Source organism: Podarcis bocagei (assembly GCF_964188305.1).
Source record: "Podarcis bocagei genome assembly, chromosome: 14".
Lineage (NCBI taxonomy): Eukaryota > Metazoa > Chordata > Lepidosauria > Squamata > Lacertidae > Podarcis > Podarcis bocagei.
Genome location: NC_138139.1, coordinates 39,680,983 through 39,700,285, shown reverse-complemented (window position 1 = coordinate 39,700,285; position 19,303 = coordinate 39,680,983). Strand labels below are relative to the sequence as shown.

General features: G+C 47.5%; 1 protein-coding gene and 1 long non-coding RNA gene across 3 annotated transcripts in view; one reads left to right on the top strand and one right to left on the bottom strand.

Moving 5' to 3' along the window:
* MRTFB (myocardin related transcription factor B) overlaps positions 1-10,903 on the bottom strand; it is a 120,164-nt gene extending 109,261 nt beyond the window's left edge. The window contains exon 1 of one of the 2 annotated variants that reach the window (XM_081170321.1): positions 10,800-10,903. The gene's annotated coding sequence lies outside the window, so the exon portion shown is untranslated. The remainder of the gene's footprint in view (positions 1-10,799) is intronic. The other variant, XM_081170320.1, reaches the window with a different exon arrangement.
* On the top strand, positions 389-19,012 carry LOC308573424. The gene is made up of 4 exons (XR_014002084.1): positions 389-652; positions 8,507-8,578; positions 14,647-14,779; positions 17,804-19,012. It is a non-coding gene; the product is annotated as an uncharacterized lncRNA (long non-coding RNA).
* Positions 19,013-19,303: the final 291 nt, after the last annotated feature.

Here is a 19,303-nt window from a genome sequence, read left to right as displayed (position 1 = left end):
ACCTCACGAAACAAAAATGCGTATAAACGAAATGTTTAGGAGCGTGCGAGAAAAGGCTTGTGGCACCTTTAAATGGCACAAGCTGCAACCCCTAACCCCGTTTACCTGGGAGAGAGCAGCATTGAATTTAATAGGATGTACAATAAAGGGAGGAAATGTAACGAACAAACAAAACAAGGGTTCCCAGCCATTACCTCATAACTTTCTCATAAGACTACCCAGTGAATTCGATGTTAAAGGGGGGGGGGCTTTTTATTTCATATTTCTTAACTGGATTGTTATTTTAACTTCATAATAAAAGTTTTGAAAACTTAAAAAACTAACAGAATTTCCTTTTCACCAGACCTGGTTAGGACTGCGTTTTAAGAGACTTGGCTGTGTAGCCAACAGTCCTACCAGGAGTAGACCCACTGAAATTAATGGGCTGTGTCCATTAATTCCAATGGGTCTCCTCTGAGTAGGGCTGGCATTGAATCTCGCCTGTTGCAGCAGATGCTCTGGTGGCCTCAGGACCTTGCTTCAGGGCAGAAAAATAGATGCCGCAAATCTTTCAAAAGTGCTACAAACCTGCCCGTGCTCAGGGTCACATACTGCAAATTAGTTGCCTCCTCTTTCCCCTTCCTGTTTTAATCCACAGTCAGTGCAGTTAAAGGTGAAATTTTCCTCCAGCCTTCATATTTTCATAAATCTATGTGGTTAGAACACTTTCAAGCAGCAAAATTTTCCTATTGTTAACCAGCACTGAGCCAGGAAATGCTGTGCCTAATGAATTCCTTCCTGTCACACAGATGTTACAAAGGGGTTTGAGACCTTGCCAGAGATCAGTGGCTGTCTTATCTGTGATAGCGACTGTACAAAACTAAGGGTTGTTTGGTTGTTAATTTTTAAAAGCATAGTGGTCAAGGCTATTATTTACTTACATTTATATCCTGTATTTCTTTTGTCATGGAATCCAAAGGAGTGTCTTGTAAATGTTGGGCACTTTATTTTTAAAATCAAATAGCCATTTCACTTGACTACAAATACATATTGTCAGAGCTGCTTGAAGATCCTAGCTCACAGAGGATCACGCTAGCCAGCGATCATTAAGTAAAAGTCTTTATTGAATTACAGTTTCCATTCTCACGCTGCTGCGCGCAAACTCTACGTCTAGTAGCTAGATCGGCGAAGCTCCGTCTGAATCTCCGCCCCGTGTGCACCAACTTAATATCCTAGCCTTGCTCCACCTTTTCCGCCTGACTGTCCTCCTCTGGGTCCCTCTACCCCCCGGGGCTTCTTCCTTCCGGGATTCCTCTGACGCTGACCCGGACCCTCCTGCCTCCTTGCGCCGGGCTTTAGGACCTGGTTCCCTTTCGGGGCTGCTTACTGCGCCGCCTTCCTCTGCATTTGAACTTGGCGCGCGCGCCCAACCTTCCACTTTCCTCTTAACCGTTTCTTCGCTCCCCGATGGAGGTGTGGCCACTCCTGACTCATGCCCTCCCTCCTGTGGTGAGCTGCCAGCGCTTCCCCCCTGGCTCCCTTCCTCTTCCCTGCTTCCTGGCGGTGACGCTGGTCCCGATTTCCAGCTGCTCCCCCCTGAGTCCCCTCTGGCTCTATCTTCCTGGGGTGCCCCCCTTGACTCCCCCCTTGCCCTGGCCACTGGTGCTCCTTTCTGTGAATCCTCTGATTCACTGGAAAGACTAGGAGATCTCGGGTCGTCGTCATCACTCATCTTTTCTTCTGCCTCCTCCCCTTCGCTCTCTGTTTCCTCCCTTGCCCGTGCCTCTGCTCCTAAACCCCTGACATCCATCCCCCCCTCGAAGCCCCCCATTCCCCCCTCCCCTCCTTCCGGTGCTGGAGCTGGGGGCTGCTGTTGCAAAGGGACGAACGTCGGATATCGGTCGCTTCCCGTGGCGGGCCTCCATCTGAACTCTCCCGGGTCTTCCTCCCTGCTCTCGTCGACGACGGTCACCTCCGCTTCCATCTCTGTGCCGCCGTGCTCGAAACCAGGGTCGTCCCCGAAAATGTCCATGTCCGTCTCTCCCTCACTTCCTCCTGGCGGCGTTGCTCGTCCTGAGCATTCCAGCCACTTTCTGCGGAACTGCTCCTCTGGCCTATCGTCCCACCAATACGAGGGTTCTGAGGCGGATCCCGAGGGTGACCCCTCCGGGGAACGGACGTCTCGTGTCGGTTCCTCGTCCGAGTCGAACCCCCGGAACGTGCTGGCCGAAAGCGTGGGCGTGAAAAGCCAGTCGTCGAAAAAGTCTGCTGGCATAGGTCTATGTGGGAAGAGGGCATGAAACTCGTCTTTGAGCAGAGGTTCGTCTAAGGCGTAGCCCGGCACCCAGCTGTTCGCACTGGCCGGGGTGCCCTCCTTGGCGAGAAAGTATTCTACCCCCTCTTCCCCCCATCTGGAGTCCAAAATCTCCGTGACTTCGTTGATGCGCTCCTTCTGTGCCACTCCCGCGTGCCCTGTTCTGTCTCTGGCCGGACTCGGCGCCGTTCCGGGTTCCTGGAACCTGTGCGGTGCCTTGTAGGGAGTGAGCACCGATCTGTGGAATACCGGATGCATTCTGGAACCCTCCGGAAGTGCCAGTCTGAAAGCTACCGGGTTGACCTGCTCTTCGACTTGGTAGGGCCCCAGTTGCTTATGCCCTAGTTTCTTCTTGGCCAACGACCTGGCCGGCACTGCGTGGGCTGCTAACCAAACCCAGTCTCCCACGTGGAGCTCTTCTCCAACCCTTCTGTGCTTGTCTGCTTGTACCTTGTATGCGTGCTTGGCCAGCTCCAGGTGGCGCCTCAGCTGATCGTGGACTTCCTGCAGCTCCGACGCGAACGCATCTGCTGTCTGCGGCTCCCCCTCCCCCATTCTTTCCAGTCCCGGGAAGGTTCTGGGGTGCCTCCCGTTGTTGGCGAAGAACGGCGTGACCCCCGTGGACACGTGCTTCGTGTTGTTGTAGGCGAACTCGGCAAGCGGCAGGTAATCCACCCACGTCGCAGGCTGTTGATTTGCATAACATCTCAGGTACTGCTGCATGATGGCATTGACCCGCTCCGCTTGCCCGTTGGTCTGCGGGTGTCTCGCCGACGCCAGGTTGATCTTGACGTTCAGGAAGCCCATCAGCTTCTGCCAGAAATTCGAGATGAACTGCCGCCCCCGGTCGGACAGAATAGACCGTGGCAGACCGTGAACCTTGAACACGTGGTCTATGAACAGTTTGGCGGTTTGCTCCGCCGTGGCCACCTTAGCACACGGAATGAAATGCGCCATCTTGGAAAACAGGTCCACCACCACCAGCACTGCCGTCTTGCCCCTTGAGCTGGGCAGATCCGTGACAAAGTCCAGGGCCACCCTTTCCCAAGGTTCGACCGGAGTTTGCAGCGGTTCCAACAGTCCGGCCGGCGGTTTGTGCACTGGTTTGGCCCTCTGGCAGGTGTCACACCTCGCCACGTAGTCTGCGACCTCCCCTCTCATTCCAGGCCACCAGAAATCCCTGGCTACTAATTCCACCGTCTTCTCCTTGCCAAAGTGCCCGGCCGTGGGCGCGTCGTGCAGCTGCTGCAGCACCTTGGCTCGAAGTTCGTCTCCCGGCACGTAGATGGCCCCTTTACGGATGAGCAATCCATCTCTTAGCTGGAAACCGTCGGCCGCTGCCTTGCCCCTTTGCACCTCTGCCATCTTTGCTTGTGCGAAGGAGTCCCCCTGCAACGCTCGTCGCACCGCCTCTAGGTCCACGGTCGCCGCGGCGCACGCCCACACTGTCGGTGCGAAGATGTGCATGGCGGCCGCTGGTGTTGCGTCCTCCAGATACTGTGGCTTACGGGAGAGAGCGTCTGCCATGATGTTGGTGTCCCCCGGGACATACTCTATTCGGAAGTCGAAGTTCGCAAAGAACTCAGCCCAACGTATCTGCCTCTGGTTCAGGAACTGTGCCGTGCGCCAGTGCTCTAGATTCTTGTGGTCCGTGCAAACCTGCACCGTGTGCTTGGCGCCGATCAGAAAGTGCCTCCACGCCTTGAACGCTGCGTGAATGGCCAGCAACTCCCTGTCCCATATGGTGTAGTTCTGCTCGGACTTGCTGAGCTTCCTGGAGTAAAACGCTCCCGGTCGCCACACCCCCTGCGGGTCTTTCTGCAGCAGGACCGCCCCCACGGCTCTGTCCGAAGCGTCTGTCTCCACCCTCATCGGCTTGCTGGGGTTGACATGAAGCAGCTGCTCTTCCGACGCGAAGAGACGCTTGAGTGCCTGAAAGGACTGCTCCGCCTGCTCTGTCCAAATGAACTTCTTTTTCTTGGAGCTAAGCGTGTCAGTGATGGCCGCCGTCTGCATCGCGAAGCCCTTGATAAACTTGCGATAGAAGTTCGCAAAGCCGACAAACCGTTGGACCTCCTTCCGGTTGCGCGGGCTCTTCCAATCCAACACCGCTCGAACCTTGGCGCTGTCCATGGCGAGCCCCTTGTCAGACAGCTTGTAGCCCAGAAAATCCACCTCCGGCACGTCAAATTGGCACTTCTCCAGCTTGGCGTAGAGCCTATGTTGCTTTAGCCTGCTCAGCACTTCCTTGACGTGTTTGTCATGCTCCTGCTGCGACTCCGAAAAGATCAGGATGTCATCTAAGAAACAGACGCACGTCTTGTAGAGAAGTCCCGCCAACACGTGATGCATAAATGCTTGAAAAACGTGGGAGCCATTTTGCAATCCAAAAGGCATAACTCTATATTCGTAGGTCCCCAGTGGCGTGAACATGGCTGTCTTCCACTCATCACCCTCCCGCATGCGAATGAGGTTGTACGCCCCCCGCAGGTCCAACTTGGTGAACACTCTGCCCTTCCGTACCTTTGCGAGGAGGTCGTCAATTCGGGGCATGGGGAAGTCCGATGGCCTAGTCACACTGTTCAAAATCCTGTAATCCACTACGAGTCTCTTTTGGGGCGTGTCCCGCTTCTTAACAAAGAATACGGGACTGCCCCCCACTGCCTTGGACTCCCGGATGAAGCCGCGCTGCAAATTATGATCAATGAACTCCTTGAGTTCTTGCAGTTCGTCCTCTGACATGGAATACAGTCTCCCTTTAGGCAGCGCCGCCCCCGGCAGCAGGTCAATTTTGCAGTCATATGGTCTGTGAGGGGGTAGCCTGTCTGCCTCCTTCTCGCAGAAAACTTCCAAAAATTCAGCGTACTTGTGGGGAATCGCTTGCAGCGTGCCTAGCAGCAGCTGTGACTCCTCTTCCTCTCCTTCCTGCCTGGGCACGATGCAGTGTTCAGCACAAAAGGAAGAGCCGAAGGTCAGCTGCCTCTGGTACCAAGCCATCGTTGGGCTGTGCTTGTCCAGCCAACTCATGCCCAATACAACGGGCGTGTCAGATAGTTGAGTGACGTTGAAGCTGATGATTTCTCTGTGATTCCCAAGTCGCATCACCATTGGTGGCGTCTGCTTCACCACTTGCCCCCCGAGCAGCTCCCTGCCATCCACCGTGACAACCTGCAGGGGCAGTGTGTCCGGCAGCAACTGCACAGCGTGCCTGTCGACAAAGTCCTGCCCTATAAAGTCCGCATTGCTGCCTGAGTCAATGGTGATTGGCACGTCTATGGTGATTCCATTGGGCAGCTGGAGAGATGCTGTGAGCCTCACTACTGGTTTGGGCGGGAGGGGGTTCACGGGCTGTAAAATCTCTGGGGACTGCTTCACTAACACGTCTGGCTGGGCCCCAGTGCCTCTTCCTCCAGCCAGACTGCGTCGTTTCCCTGCTGTGGTCCTCCTTGCTGCGTTGCTGCAGTCACCATTGCTGAGGCTGCAGTGAGCTTGTGGGGCCTCTGGGGACACTCTTTTGCCATATGCCCTGGTTCCTCACAGACGTAACACTTCCTGTTCCCTCTAGGAGGCTTCGCTTTCACTGCTGCCGGTGCTAGGGCTCTGGTTGCTGACTGAGCCCTTGCACCTCCAACCTCCATAGGTTCGGCTCCTCCTCCTGGCGGAGGCGTGGATTGCGCCCGCGCTGCTTCTCTGGGAAGGAAGGAGGGGCCCCCGGCTGGTTCGCGCCCTCCACGCCCTTCGTCCTTGCTCCACGGACGTCCTTCCAGCCTCACCCCCACTGCCAGTGCCCTCTGAACGACCTCCTGGGTGGTTCGGGGTCTCTCCCCCCTCGCGATCTCATCTTTAATCGAGTTGTGCAGCCCCTCCCAAAAGAGGTCTCTTACAGGAGCCGAATCTCTGTCCCATTCCAGGGCACTGACCAAGGCGAAAAAGCGGGCATGATACTGCCTGACGCTGGCCCTCCCTTGTCTCAGCCCATGCACCTCCTTCCGTGCAAGATCCACGTCAATACTTGATAAAAAGCACCCATCCATCGCTTTAATAAAGGCATCCGCATTCTGGAGCGCCGGATCCTTATCTCTCCATAAATTGCGTAGCCATGCTTTCGCATCCCCATGCAGATGGGACATGATGAACCCCACTCTCTCTTGTTCATCTCTAAAGTCTTTATGCAGCAGTTGCAGTGCGCACAGTACGTCGGCTCTAAAGTTGGGATACTGTTGCAGGTTCCCATCGAAGTGAGAGACCAGCCCGCCTGTCCGTCTCGCCAACCCAATTCCCTCCTGCCGGGGTGTCTGCTTTGTCAGCACGTCTAACCTGACCTGGAGATCCCTGCAGGCGGCAGCTGCCTCCTCCTCTCTCTTCCTGGATGCGAGAACCTCGGCGTTCAGTTGTGCCACTGCTTTTCTGAGGTCCTCTATCTGCTGCTCAGCCGTCATGTCGTCTGCCGTTCGTGAGCTCGCTAGTAGGCACCTGTTTCTCTCCCCTCCTCGAGGCTGTAGATGCCCACAATGGGGAGACGGAGCTTACTGTCAGAGCTGCTTGAAGATCCTAGCTCACAGAGGATCACGCTAGCCAGCGATCATTAAGTAAAAGTCTTTATTGAATTACAGTTTCCATTCTCACGCTGCTGCGCGCAAACTCTACGTCTAGTAGCTAGATCGGCGAAGCTCCGTCTGAATCTCCGCCCCGTGTGCACCAACTTAATATCCTAGCCTTGCTCCACCTTTTCCGCCTGACTGTCCTCCTCTGGGTCCCTCTACCCCCCGGGGCTTCTTCCTTCCGGGATTCCTCTGACGCTGACCCGGACCCTCCTGCCTCCTTGCGCCGGGCTTTAGGACCTGGTTCCCTTTCGGGGCTGCTTACTGCGCCGCCTTCCTCTGCATTTGAACTTGGCGCGCGCGCCCAACCTTCCACTTTCCTCTTAACCGTTTCTTCGCTCCCCGATGGAGGTGTGGCCACTCCTGACTCATGCCCTCCCTCCTGTGGTGAGCTGCCAGCGCTTCCCCCCTGGCTCCCTTCCTCTTCCCTGCTTCCTGGCGGTGACGCTGGTCCCGATTTCCAGCTGCTCCCCCCTGAGTCCCCTCTGGCTCTATCTTCCTGGGGTGCCCCCCTTGACTCCCCCCTTGCCCTGGCCACTGGTGCTCCTTTCTGTGAATCCTCTGATTCACTGGAAAGACTAGGAGATCTCGGGTCGTCGTCATCACTCATCTTTTCTTCTGCCTCCTCCCCTTCGCTCTCTGTTTCCTCCCTTGCCCGTGCCTCTGCTCCTAAACCCCTGACATATATGTTAATCTGAGTTGGTTATTTGCTTAGCTCCAATACCCAGCCTATACCCTCCATTTCTTACCTTTCCCGTCACAAAAGTTGGATGCCCCCACCCCCACTCTTTGCAATATTCCAGGCAGTTCCAGGCACTAACACAGGGTCTATGTTCTCTTGGAAAATTTAACGCATGGCAGAAACTGTTGTAGCTTTAAGAAATATTATTTATTCACATATTTACACCTACAGTCCACATGGAGAGAGTCCAGATCTTACATGTTCATTTCAAGAGGAGTTTGTTCCCCACAGCAGTGCAGCACTGGAGTCAAAGGCGTCTCTCGCAGCCAGTCTGCCCAAGATCAATCGCTCCCTTTTTTCTCCCCCTTGTTCCCAGCACACCTTGCTAAAGACACTCTTTTCCTGTTTCTTCACACTCACAGATAGGTAGCCGTGTTGGTCTGCCATAGTCAAAATAAAAAAATTCCTTCCAGTAGCACCTTAAAGACCAACTAAGTTAGTTCTTGGTATGAGCTTTCATGTGCATGCTTCTTCAGATATCTGAAGAAGTGTGCATGCACACGAAAGCTCATACCAAAAACTAACTTAGTTGGTCTTTAAGGTGCTACTGGAAGGAATTTTTTTATCTTCACACTCAGTTACTCTGGCAGTCTGCCCAGGCCCAAGATTGCTCTCAGGTGGGCCATCAACACCTTTTGTCATGTTAATGCCTCTATCCCAGGTGGAAAGCAAGCTTAGCCTGTATTTTGCCCACTCGCCTGCAATCTTCCCTTCAGTACTCCAAATAATCAAAATCCTACCATTTTTAAATTTCTATGGTTTAAGAACCCTCTATAACAGTATTTACTGCATTTTAAACACCTGCCCACTCCTCCACAGAGCTGGGGTTCTTCCCCTTTGATTATTTATTTATTTATTTATTTATTTTAGGTTGGTTAGGCTAAGAGATCGTGAACTTCTTTTGGTTACCAGCAATTAAACCCCACCCATGTTTATTCAGAGGTAAATCCTATTGAGATGGATGCAATAATAGTGGATTTATTCTGCTTTAGGTTTTTCTACAGTGTTTCCCCAGTGCTACCACATTATTATTATCTGGAGGGACAGCAGCATAGCACAAGCAAGTCTAAAAATAAAATATGTGATATGGAATATGCAGTGATTGGAAATGAAACAGAGTCGCCACCCCAAATGTTTACAAGCTCAAACAATATTGAAAGTGGGGTTGCGTGTTACTTCCCCAAAAGCATGATGAGCACAAATCACAATGAATACACAATAAAAAGGACGTCTGGAAGGGATCTTAGCTACTAGGATACAAAGCATTTTGTTACAGATCCCCACTTGTACATCTGTTTCAGACCAAATAACCCCCAAAGTGGTGTGTTCCTGATGGAAAATGCAGTTGAATTTAGCATTAGTTATGCTGACAAACTATGTGCAAGAGCTTGAAGAAAATGTCCAGAGGAAAGCAGCCAGATTAGTTTAGCATTTCTGTAAACAAAAGTATTACCATTGAGTCTCCTTTAAGTCCTTAACAATTGTGTTTTTCCAAAAATAATCATAAGAAAATAACCTGACTTTATTGCAGAACTAAACGGGCTTCTCAAAAGAAAGTATGGAGCCAGTTTCCAGTTTCCAAAACCAAAATCAAGATAAAAGGTGTATTATTAGATCTCAGAAAAAGAAACCATACATATGGAATGGGGAAATGTTCCATGAGTGTTTTACCCTGGAGTATATCTAATTAGGCAATCCCATTTTCTAATCCTTGCCAAAGATGGTATAGCATCCTGGTCCTTTTGTTTCTTTTTATTCACAAATACTACCCAAAAAAAGTTGGGTGGGAGGAGATGCATACATTTAAAGCACATAAAGAAAAGCACTAGATAAAAGTGTGGCACTGATAATACTACTAATGGATATCCTGTGTTTCTGGTTGCTGGGCAGCCAACTTGAGAGTCCAGGAGGTTTTAAGTGCTCCTGATCCTGAATATATTATTTTCTATATAACTTCTCCCTGCACTGAAGAAGTTTATAGGAGATTTTAAATGTAATCAGAAACATTGGAACCTGCACTTAGTTTCATAATGGGCTGGGCTAGATTGGAACCTAATTGTCACAGTGACCATGTAAACATACACTACCCTCAAATCCAGAGCTGCAACTGCCACTTTTTGAATCAATACAAGTTTGGTAGCTCAGGGTCCAATGGTGGGTAAGCAGGCAAGGTTGACTTCCCACCCTTATAATTTATATTGAAAGCTCCTTTGGGACAGAGAGATCTTTTTATTTTTGTTTACAGAAGTCTGTTAAACTCTGTAAATGTGTGTTGATGGTGCTGAATAAGAATAATAAATGAGGAGCTGGATCTTGCACCTCACAGTAGGAAGCATGGGTACATGGAAGCAAAGACATCACTTTGGACATTGTGCAAAAGAGTAGGAATCCATCCAGATCAGGAGAGAGAGACTGGCTAGCTTAGCGCTGTATTTGGGCATCCCAGTGGGGCCAGAATCTACTCTCAACTTTTTTGATACAGGTGGTCTGTTTTCCCTTCATGTCTGTGGCTGGATGGTCAACACTCTGAGCAGTCTTTCAAGTTCCATGATTTGTAAGCATCAATGAGCTCAGTTGCAGCCACACTGGAACTGAAGTTGATGCAACAGAGACCAACTAGCAAGAACTTGAAAGGATGTCTGCCTGCAGTCAAGTTCAAAAAGTCAATGAGCAAGTTCAGAACCTCCAGCCTGCTTCACAATTGGTCAAACTAGCTCAGAACCTCATTGTCATAGCAACCATGAAAAGATTACATGATCATAGTGACCATGGAAAGTTTTCCTGGGTTCTAGAGCTGCAGTTACCACTTTCTGAATCAATTACAAAATTATTGTTACATAAGCCCAGTGCCAGTCCCTCTCTCTGCCAAGCCATGGCAAGAGCACATGGGATCTCAGACGCTCACACAGGGTCTGTGTCCCTTTGGAGAACAGAAGACACAATGGAGGCTGTCATGCTTTAAGAAATAGGATTTACTCATCTATTTACACCCTCAGTCTGCATGGAGAGAGTCCAAATCTTACAGCATGGCCCAAAGCATTAATCAAAACCCTGGCAGTTACTAATTCATAGGCTTTACTCCAAATCTCTAACAATATGTATGCTAGCTCTCACAGGGTCCATTGGTGGTTAATTAGGCAAGTATCCTGAACCCCTAGCCTACCTGGAAGCAAGTCAGTATGTCAAGTCCCCAGACCAGGGTCAATCCACATGTCCAACCCGAAGCAGTCCAACAGAGATCCTGAAGCATCAAAGCCAAGAGCCATCAACATGCTGCCTTTTTTATACCTTGCATGCTGATTGCAGCATCTGGGCTTGATGTGGCATGTGACCCTCAAGTGTTCCAAGCCTACTCCAGCTGAGGAATCACACACTTTCTCCCAGAGCTAGGGAGCTGGGCTGTGGACCATTGCCTGCATTAGTCTCGTGGAGCACCACTTCTGCTGCTCCCAGAGCCAGAGGGGCCCACTGTGTTCATGGGGACAGGGGCCCCTCTGGCTCTGGTGATGGGTCCTGTGGCACTGGGTCCTGTGCACTGGCCCCCATCCCCTCGTCATCCTCCATCACCTTGTGAGTACTTCCTACTACACCAACATCTTCTTCCCCATCCCTAGCTTGCCCCGGTGTGTCCCAGTCCCAGCTACACCTCTCGCTAGGATCCTCTTCCTCCTTCCTGCCAGTTCATGACAACAAGGTTGCCACCTGGAGTAGACAAGACACTGGGGACCAATATTAGTGGCCAGGGAAAGCCTGTGTCTCCTGTTTATTTAAAGTGTTTAATCATGTGCTTTAGCTGAAAACATTTTCCAGAGTGGCTTGCAAATGTAACCGATCAGCAGTCACTGACCTCCCACTTACAATTTAAAAGACACAGCACGGAAGGAAAAGAGGTTGGGAAGGAGGAAGAAACAACAAAAGCAAACTCTTCACTGTTTCTAATTACTCCAGGAGTAACCCTCCAGATGTTGGACTATAGCCCCTGCATGACCAATGGTCATGGTATGATGGGAGTTGTAGTCCAGAACATTTGGAGGGTACCACATTAGATATCTCAGAATAAATAGACATCAGACAGGGCTGGATATTTGCTTCAAACACAGCTTTAGAGATTCCCCAAATAACAAGAGGGAGAGGCAACAAAGTATTGCTGTGTGGAATGCTGCTGTTTAGAATCCCATCCGTTCCACCAACAACCACCACTCATTTTCTACACAAAATACTCAGCATTCTGTTGTCCACTGAGCAGACTCAATCTTCATCATACTGTTTTTGGTGTACCTCCCACTCCTATTTTTTAATATTTCTGAAAGTCTTGGAGTTCCACCAACCCTACTGATACCTCCACTCATGTGTATGTGTGTGGTACTCTTGGCTACACAAGGAGCGGTGCTCACAGCCTGAACATTGGAAATAGAAGGAATGATATCAAAAGAAAAATGTTCTCTGGTTATAGGGATGGGGGAGAAATTCTATTCAGTTCACATCTGAAGGCAAACTTGTCTAATTCTGCACTTCTAATTCTGAAACGATATGCAAACAGAGACAAAACTGTCATTTGAAATTAGCTTATTAGAATTTTGCAACGCAGTTCTGCAGCCAAGTAATATGTATGAAAACGCACATGCTAGGGTAAAATGTGCATATAAAGGCACACATTAGCAACAATAACATACAAAAATGCATGTTAGGTTGAAATGCTTTGCAAAAAATGTGTATATTAGACAAAATCGCATATAAAAATGTATACAGTATATAGTAGGATACATTCACACAAAAAGGCTGAAGAATTTTAATGGGAACTTGAAAAGAAAAAAATGCAAACTGGTATGGAAACATGGGCATAACCAGAATTTTTGTTGGGGGGGCAGGCCTTTTGTTGGGGGGGGGGAGAACCTCAGGTTGCTATGTATTTTAATTGATTTTTATTGATTATGAGGGACAGCTGCCCCCTCTTGGCTACACCCATGTATGGAAATGTAGGGATCTAAACGTAGGAATGGAAAAATGAGAAACTGAAGAAACAAAAATGCATGAGATTCTTCCATGCCAACTGATTAATGTTAAGAGGTGCTCCAAATAAATCTAAATCAATCAATAAATACTTGTAAAAGAAAGTATAGAGAGTGATATCCAATGACATGTGACTGGATTTCCCTTCTCTCTTCTATCCTCTGCAGCCCCCCCCCCCAAATTGTTCTGCAGGGTCCCCACCCCTGCCTTTGCAGCAGATTTGGTCAACATGTGGGGGGCTGCAGGGAAGAGCAATCCCATTGGAGTAGCAGAAATCCATGCAGAACTGAGTATCACTCAGGTCACTGGAACATGATAATAATGGAAATACATTTTATAACAGCCAGGATACCAGGGGAAAAGAAGTTCAAATACTTTGAGGTTTAGTTTACTTTAAGTACAACTCTGGTGCCAAACTTTTTTTTTTTAATGAACAGCTTTTATATCTTCTTTCTCAGCTGAATTGAAAGGCTTTGCATGGAGGCTTTAGCAAAACGAAGAGAACACTCAGTCCTAGCAACAAAATGAAAAACAGAACAAGCATCCTAAGAGAAAACTAAGCCCAGTTTACCCCTCGGATATACAGCTCTAACATTTTTTTAGCTGTCACTCCTCTAGTGGTGCTATAGTACTTATCCAGAGTGAATTCAATCCAGTTTGCTGTCTAGATGAACTTGGACTGCAGTTGTTTTCATAGTGACCAGTCAGGATGTTGGTAACTGGCCCAGTCCGGATTTCACTGTTAGACACGACAGGTTGACATTGTTCAGAAGAGATGAGTTATGAAGCTTTTATCACATCTTTTTAGCTTGCCATCTGCTATTAATAGCAAAGATGTTTTCCCTGTTCTAACTCCACAAAGATTATAAAGTAACCACTCACATGGGAGGCATTTTTCAATCTATTTAATATATGAACAGAAAGTGTTATTGGCACATTTTTTTGACCAGCTCAACATAGTTAGAAGGAGGAACACAAGCGATTGCAGCAACTGGCCATCAGCAGTCTCTGAATATAAAATAATCTCATCTAATGCACTGGACTATAGGCAATCCTATTTAAATTCAGAGTGGGGCTGCAAGTCTGCTTCTAGTTAGAGTAAGGCTAAGTTACACAGTCACTGCATCAGAGCTCCCAGTTGGACATACTTGCAAGTACATAGGAACACCAGAAGCAGTCTTCTACAAAGTCAGACCATTAGTCCATCTAACTCAATCTTGTCTACACTGACTGGCAGCAGCTCTCCAGGGTTTCAAGCAGGGAGTCTTTCCCAGCCCTATAGGGAGATGCTGAGAACTGCACCTGGGACCTTCTGTATTCAAAGCAGATACTCTACCACTGAGTGATGACCTTTCCCTAAAATAGTTGTGTAGTGGACAAGTCCAGTGTTAGCACAAGGCATGTTCGGGCAGGTGCTGGACACCTGCCATCCCCCTCACACATGAAGAGATATTGGCACTATGGGGCTGAGCAGCTTCTGACTGCCATCTTGAATTTGTCCCCAATACCCCAGAAATCGGGACGTCCTAAGTAAAAGCGGGACATTCCAGGATCAAATCAGAAACCAGGATGGCTTCTATAAATCTGGGTCTGTCCCTGGAAAATTGGGGCCCTTGGAGAGTCTGCATTCTGACATGAAGAGAGGTGCAAAGAGCATATCTCTGGGGCAAACATGGCGGTAGCTGAGGTAGTATAAGTTCCCCCCACCCCACCTGATGGGGATAGCTGATGAGGAGTACTCACACACCATTGTGTGGCCCTCTTTTTCTGCTCTTTTAGGTGTGGCAGCCATTTTATGTTATGTTACATATCCCACTATGGGCATTTTGCATTGTATTACATGACTGGTAGCCATTCTTAAAATTCCCAAAGGCCCCAACAGGCCCCCCCCCAAGAGTGGTGACCCTTTACCCAGCTGAATGCATTGCACTTCACAGGTCAGCCACATGCATAACTGCATTAAAAACTTTTAAAGTATTTGTACTCCTTTTCTTCCACAGGATTTGCTCTTGAGAAATGTCACTGGGGAAGCTGCCTTAAATCAACAACAGTTCTTACACACCAGCAGGCGTGACTTCTCTGCGCTGGTAATATGAGACTTTGCCTGTATCTATGAAAATGACGCCTGGAAACGTAAGCTAAGAACAACTCCTGCTTTATATATAGAAACTGTTTTATTTGCAGACCAGACCCAGAATAAATAGTGAGGTAATTTTTAAGAGGAACCCAGAGCTGTAGTCTGTTAATGTTAACCAAACAATGGAAAACAGTTTTGCCTCTTGATTTCTGGAAGACATTCATTATCGGAAGACTAGTAGTCTCTTGTTGAAGGCAGTGCCTTTTGCATTTATAGTATGAGTCACAATACTTTCTCTTTGAGGTTCTTCCAGAACACTTTCTGCGTCCTGATCCTATGCAGTGGGAAGGAAGCCCCACTGAGTCCAACAGGGCTTACTCAAAAGAAAGTGTTCTTAAGCAGGACCTGCAAGAACATGTTGCAGCATGAGGTTCCTGTTCAGGAGTTTGAGAGAAGCCAACCATGTCCTTTTACAGGAAACTCCATTCCATTTCCCCTCCTCAATTAATTTTGAATCAAACGAACAAATGTACATAAGGGGGAGAAATAAAGAAACAAACAGAAAAAGAGCTCTTCTGGATCTCACCAAAGGTGAGGACAACTTGGGGAATGGGAAGAACTTGAGAATTTTTGTGGTATATATTAAAAAGAGGAGGCCTATAGAATAATGCAAACCAAACCAAAAGCATAGCTGTCAACTTCTCCCTTTCCTTGCTAGGAATCCTATTCGGTACAGTATAAGGGAATTTCCCTTAAAAAAGGGGGAAAGTTGACAGCTATGCAAAAGTAATGTTTGGAATCCTACAGCACACTGTGTGTGTGTGTCATTATTTAGACCATCTATTATGCAAGTTGAAGTGGATCATTCTTTTCCATTGAAAAGCTGATCTTGTGCTTAAACGTTCCTCTCTTCAGACCTGTGGATTTGCAGATGCAGGTACCTACAGTGGGATGCTTCCTCCCCTCCTCTCCTTTTTTCCCCTTTGGCCTTTGGGATGTGCCAACTCCTATTATTAGGCTTTGTTGGCCCTGCCCATTTGTCATGGCTCTACACCAGCTGAAGCGGGAGAAAAGGGGAGGGCAATAAATAAGCAGCCCCCATTTGAACAGGACTAGTGTATCACTGCTTCCAAGTGCTGTCCTCCTGCCTTCATTCAGTGTACAGAGGGTAGGTACATCTTCAAGATGCTGTGTTGTTCCTAACTATTAAGAAGAAACAAGGACTGTGTTATGAGTTAGATTAATGGTCTCAGTTTTGTTTTTAGTGTGCTATTGCAATATTTAGCAAGGCTCTGTGGGCTGGTGGGAGCACGACACACACTCGGTGGGAGCTTTAAATAGAAGGGGACGACTAGGATTCTGAACAATCCTCCTACTAGAGAGTCAAATTTAACAGGGGCTAGCCTTGAGATCTTTGTATTACAAGGACCATGATCTGGTTAAAGCAGGGGTGGGAAAGCTGTGCTTCCCCAGCTGCTGTTAGACTGCATCTCTCTCATCCATGAACAAGGTGGCTGGGGCTGATGGGACCTGGGAGTCCAATTGCATATCTGAGAGTCCAATAGCATGTCTGACTTTTGAGATCTTGGTGGAGGAATGAATCCCTAGGAGTTCTAGTTGATTCTGCATGCTTTAGTGTACACACAGACAAATGGTTCTAAAGGGCAAGAAGTGTTCTCAGTGGTCAAACCCTAGTCATAGAAGTCTTTGATCTCATAAAGTTTGACGGAGCCCATCTCTTTATGTGCCTTACTGGATAGCAAATACTTTTTTTGTAGGGCGACAAGCTTTTGTTTTGTCTTTTGTATCTCCTGTTTGAGCTTTTTAAAAATGTAAGTTGCCCTGCATGGTATCATCTTAAGGCGGAAGGGGCGTTTCCCATTCTCTTAAATGCAGGAGAGCGTAAGATCAATTAAAAGCGTTGTAGCACATTAAAATCAAGACAAATTTATCATGGCACTTCATCAAATGCACGAGGTGTTGCACACGGGCTCTAGGTGCTGTGCCCCTGCTCACATTTCTCCCCAGCTCCACCAACCTCCACCTCCCAGTACCCCAAACCCCACCACTTGATTCCCTTAGACAAGGGATCATTTCCACCTTGCAGGCCAGCTTTGACAGGTGGGTTGGGCAACGCCTCCTCTTGCCACAGCTGCTCATACTATCAACACCATTTCTGTCTCAGCAGTCGAGTGCAATGAAGATGCAAGCAGCAGGCAATGACATCAGAGCAGGATGGTTGTGGGGGAGCTGCTCTGTCTCACCTATTACTCTGCAGCTTACCTGGCCCACTGGCCCACCTGTTTGTCTGCCCACCTCCATCTTGCAGAACAAGAGATTTGGCACTACTTTGCATAAAAGTCACGACCTTTTTCTACAGCAAAATGCTGTTTATTCCCAAGGAAACGGATTTACCATCAAGGCAGTCGTGATGGTGCTATGATTTGGGGCGAGTTAAAATGCAAAACTGCACATGCTCTGGACATTTCCTCCTTTTATATGAAGACAGGACACAGATCATCCTTCTGTTCCTGACCATAGTTACTGAATATTAATGCAAGTATTAAAAAATAATAATCCTGTTAAACACAGGGAACTCTTCAAAAAACAACGAGTCTTGTAGTACCTTAAAAGAGCAACACATTTTATTGTGGTATAAGTTCTGAAAAGTACCTTGTAGTACCTTAAAAGAGCAACACATTTTATTGTGGTATAAGTTCTGAAAAGGAGAAATCTGCAAATATATACCATTTGGAGGGTACTCAAAATTGTAAGAAATTCAGGGTTATTACAACATAGAATTAAAAATCCACAGAAATATTCCGCTAGGAATAACATGTCCTCTAGCCCCAAGTAGATATCTTTCAACTCCCAAGTTTACATTTTTGTTTGATTTCCACTAAAGCCAAAATATTTCACAGATAATTTAAATGTTTTGACCAGGAGTGCATGTGTGCAGAGTAGGGATGGGGAGTCTGTTTCAATGGGTCCAAGAATTAAATGTTTAATGACTACCACACAGGCAATTTTTGCAGACTGGATTGTCAAAGACGTGTGCTGCTCCTTGTATGTCCCTGCAGTCTTCCAAGAATGAAAGATGGAGAAGCCCCAACTCTTCAGTTCCTAATCAAAATACTAAAAGGCAGGCATGATCCTTACCCAACTTCATTTAGAGGAAGAATGGAAAGATCAGTCAATTCCGGTTCTCTTCGTTTCTAATTTTACAATCTTAAATCCAGTTCTTCACATTTTTGCAACAATGTGTGATTTAAAAACAAAACAAAACAAAAAAACAAAAAGCCCTCTTGAAAATCCATCAGCATCTTAGGGCAAATTTCTCCTAATGTATTTGTATGCCATTTTGACTAACATATACATTCCTTACAAGAATCTTCCCTAATATAATGCACTTTTGTATGTTATTTTCATGCATACATTCATCGTTATGCATACTGTCCCCTGATATGCAGTGTTTTTGGTAAACTTTGCTTGATTGGAGAACTGCATCACAAATTTCAGATAAGTGTGAATTTTGAAGGATGGCTGTGTTTTGGTTCTCATCTTGTTTCAGGATGTGTGAATTAGGTAGCTTTGCCTTTCAGTGCAAAATGGATCAAATTTCTCTTCCATCCCTAGTTCAGATAGGCTTCATATAAAAATAGTATACCTGTCTGAACTTGCCCAGGCCTTAAAACTGGAAATTTCACATTTTGGTATTTGCAATTAAAATTGGAAACTACACATGACCTTAACTGCAGAGTTCTGCACTCCCTAGTTTTCCTCTGACACACACAAACTGCAAATGCAAGACACTTATTCTGGATGAGGATGGGGTGTGTGGGTGTGTGGGTGTGTTAAGGTGGATATAAGCTATTGTCCCTCTTGCAATCCCTAATCAATTGAGGCTCTTTGTTCCTGCAATCTGTAATGCCAAAAATTCCCTTTGAAGCAAATTCAATGAGAATTGATTTTTTGCAACAGAAAAAGGCAAACCACAGACCACTGACCAATTGCATCTGGAACAGCTCCTATTTGTTGATTGCTAGCAACATCCTTCCAAAGGAATGCTAGACCAGGCAGACCTCGGTCTGATCTGCAAGGTGCTGGCTAGGTTCTTAACTACGACAGCAGACTTGGATTGTTTAAACACCAATCAGTAATGCCATAATTGTTAAAGGATTCTGAGATTTGCTTTGTGAATACAAAAGCAGGAGCTGCGGCAAAACACTGCAGGGTGAGTGCTGCTGTTCAGGATTCCAGCCCCATCCACCTGTCAGCTAGCATTCACAGTCCCCCTATTGGGTTGTCTCCCCCCCCCTTTGACCCCCTACATGTTTTTATTACTTCTGCAAGCCTTGAGGCTCTTGCTAAGCCTGCTGATCCTATCCTCTTGTGCATGGGTGATGCAGTTTTGGCTACATAAACCACGGCACCTACAGCCTGAACACCAGAAACAGAGTGACTCATGAAACAGATGGAACAGGAATTCTTGTAAATAAGCAAACAAAGGCAAAGAAGTCAGCCCCCTCCTGTTCTAATCAGTTCCTTGAAGAGAGGAGTAGTTTCTGGAAATGAAACCT